The following is a 3,558-nucleotide window of genomic DNA, read 5'->3' as shown; positions in this document are numbered from 1 at the left end:
AACCAATGGTATTATGATATCTCAAATATGTTATCTTGCATTAATTGTTAGTGATATGGATGTGAGTTTGGTTGCTTGGCTTAAGAAACAGAACTTCAGTTTAGTTTGGTTTTCTTTCTTTAAGACAGCAGGTATGTCGGTCTATAAAGCTGGATGTCAAAGTCCAGATACGATTTGTACCCTGATTAGAAAATATGTACGCATGCCTTAATCTAGTAGGTGAAAGGATGTGCTTTTCAAGCAACGGGTTCGTTCTCCTTAATCTACTAGGTGAATGGATGTGCGTCTCAAGCAATGAACTCTTTTGAAGTTCTCAACTCTGATTAATTGAATCCCTTCAAAGAATAGATCCTAACCCATTGTGACAACTCTTACCCAATTAGAATATGTCAAAGTCCAGATACGATTTGTACTCTGATTAGAAAATAAATACACATGCCTTAATCTAGTAGGTGAAAGGATGTGCTTTTCAAGCAACGGGTTCGTTCTCCTTAATCTACTAGGTGAATGGATGTGCGTCTCAAGCAATGAACTCTTTTGAAGTTCTCAACTCTGATTAATTGAATCCCTTCAAAGAATAGATCTAACCCATTGTGACAACTCTTACCCAATTAGAATATGTCAAAGTCCAGATGCGATTTGTATCTAACCCATTGTGACAACTCTTACCCAATTAGAAGATGTCAAAGTCCAGATTGCGATTTGTACTCTGATTAGAAAATAAATATTCATGCCTTAATCTAGTAGGTGAAAGGATGTGCTTTTCAAGCAACGAGTTAGTTCTCCTTAATCTAGTAGGTGAATGGATGTGCGTTACAAGCAATGAACTTTCTTGAAGTTCTCAACTCTGATTAATTGAATCCCTTCAAGAATAGATCTAACCCACCATTGTGACAACTCTTACCCAATTAGAATGCAATGACTATAAATTCATTTTGGATATGTAGCTTGGGCTTGGACAGGGACACAGACATGAGAGTCCAAGTCTAGCAAACTAATCAGTTTTATAAGTGCACATGCATGTGTTAGTATGTATGTGTATATATGATCTCAGCTGATTAAAAAAGGGCAGCCCGGTGCACTAAGCTCCCTGATTAAGAAAACATTAAAGTCACTGGTGGCCATGAGAATTTTTATATGCTATATACTATTGTCTATTACAGTTGTATCTGTGGGTAATTTCAGTGCTTAGTAACATAAGATTGGCTCCTCATCTTCTGTTTCAAGGGTGGGGCTTAGTGGTCAATGAAGTAGGTGTTCAAACCTGAGTAGAAACACCAGGTGATTTCTTTCCATCAAAGTTACTGCCATGTGACCAGGAGGTCACGGGTTCAAGCCTTGGAAACAGCCTCTGGCAGAAATGCAAGCTAAGGTTGCGTACAATACACCCTTTTGGTGGGCCCTTCCCCGGACACCACGCATAGCGGTAGCTTTAGTGCACTGGGCTGCCCTTTTTTTTTGTCCTATCCTTTGGTGGATAGAGTTATTTGGTACCTGTTGCTGGTGCGAGGTTTAAGGTATTCTGTGGAATTAATCGACGTGTGAGCAAGCTGGCCCGGACACCACTGTTATAAAAAAAGTTTTTTGTTTTCTCTTCTTGATCGGCTAAAAGAGTTTCAAATTTGTGTGCTGGATTCTGCATAGAAGTATATTGGAGAATATAGTACTGCTGTATATAGTTAGATTGCTTATTACAATTGATGCTTAGAAAATATAAGTTGCTCTTGTATTAGATATAACTTCCAAATTCCAAGTAAATGTTGATTTATAGTCAATGAATGTCAACTATTTCTTTACCTAGCATTATTCACCTTATCATTTAAGATTCTTCTTTTTCCTTTAAATTGTGACATCGTACAGCCTTGTTTTGGCTTACAAAATCAACTTAAAAAATCTCATGCTAAATGCCTGTCTGTAGATGTAATCTAAAATTTCAGTGGAATAGCCTAATGATGTCTGTTATTACGAATCACATGTCACTTTATGTATGAACTACTTGACAACCAAAAATATGAATATTTTATCATGTTTATGTTTTTCCTATGGTATATCTAAAATATTAAGATTTATTAGTCATAGTGTGTGTTAGGAGAATGGACCTTAGGCCTGACTCAATTCCAAAAGCTAGTTCATAAGAAGATAATTGCCTCTGACCCTATAGAGTCAACAACCCATTTCCTCAACTAATATGGGAAACTTAACACCCCTCGCACGCCCAAGGTTGGATATTTGGAGCGTGGACAATATAATACGTGGGTAAACGAGGATTTGGTTTGGTTTGGTTTGGCTGTGTGTGGTATCATGTTATGAAAATAATTTTGGATTTAAATCAACCTCAAAAACTAGCTCATGAGGTGAGGATTTCCTAAGACCATATCAAGAGACAACAATTCAGTCCGTCAACGAATGTTTGATACTAACAATGTGATAAAGCCCTTATGGCCAGCTTTAACTTCCACTTGTGTTGTCGTAGAGCCATTCTAAGCCTCGCTTTGCTTCAGTCAAAATATTTGATCTCTATTATCTTTCTCTTCTCCTCCATCATTTCGTTTGTTTTTCCGTTGTCTTTCCGTTGAGACTTGATCTTATTTCTCATCTTGCAGGTGAACAAAGTTGAAGAAACTACTGAACGGCTTATAGCTGCCCTCAAAGCTGAGAAGGAGGAGTTAGAGTCATCTCTCAGCAAAGAGAAGTTGCAAACGCTTCAGCTGAAGCAAGACTTGACTGATGCTGAGGCGCGCAATACCGATCTTTATAAGGTAACTATGCTTTCGATTGATATTTATGCTTCTTACTTCTTAGAGTGCTCGCAAAAACTTATTCTAACATTTTGCATCTTGGTTTCGTTGAACCGCTAATCAATAGTAGTTTCCTATAATACTGTTCGCGATCCAACAGTAACCTTCAGTTTTAACTATGATTCTCCTACTTATGTAGGAGCTCCAATCTGTACGTGGTCAACTTGCTTCTGAACAATCGAGATGTTTCAAACTGGAGGTATGGAATAGTATTAATTACCATCATATTAAAAGAAAATTCCTGTATACACTTCTTTTTAAAATCCTTTTCTAGTGGGTGGTGGGATTGGGATTATTTTGACCTAAAACATCTAAAGGGTTTTTCCGAGGTTAATGATTGGATATTTTGACTGGATATCTTGCAGCTGGCCTTTTCTTTATGGGTATTTACAGTTTTCATTTCTAAACTTTTGCATTTATACACTGATGTTACGAAATGACTAATGTTTTTTGTTAGGTATTCAGTGTGATTGTTATCTTCCTTCAGCTTGTTGACACTTTTGGCTATCCTTTCTGGTTCAGTATTTGCTTTCCATATTAGCAGAAATAAATCATGTTATGAGATATGATTAGCTCCGATCACCTGACTGTCGTATACTGGAGAATTCCAAAGCTAAGAATATTAAGATGAAGATTAACCATACATTCTTAGCATGTGTCTCGTCTCCTGCTGTACACCCACCTAACCCATGATACACAAATATTGTACAATTAGAACTTTGGAGTAAGACAATTGTTACCTAGCATGGAGCTGTAGTTA

The sequence above is a fragment of the Capsicum annuum genome, chromosome 8, assembly GCF_002878395.1.
Source record: "Capsicum annuum cultivar UCD-10X-F1 chromosome 8, UCD10Xv1.1, whole genome shotgun sequence".
In the NCBI taxonomy this organism is placed as follows: Eukaryota; Viridiplantae; Streptophyta; class Magnoliopsida; order Solanales; family Solanaceae; genus Capsicum; species Capsicum annuum.
This window is presented reverse-complemented; position numbering follows the sequence as displayed.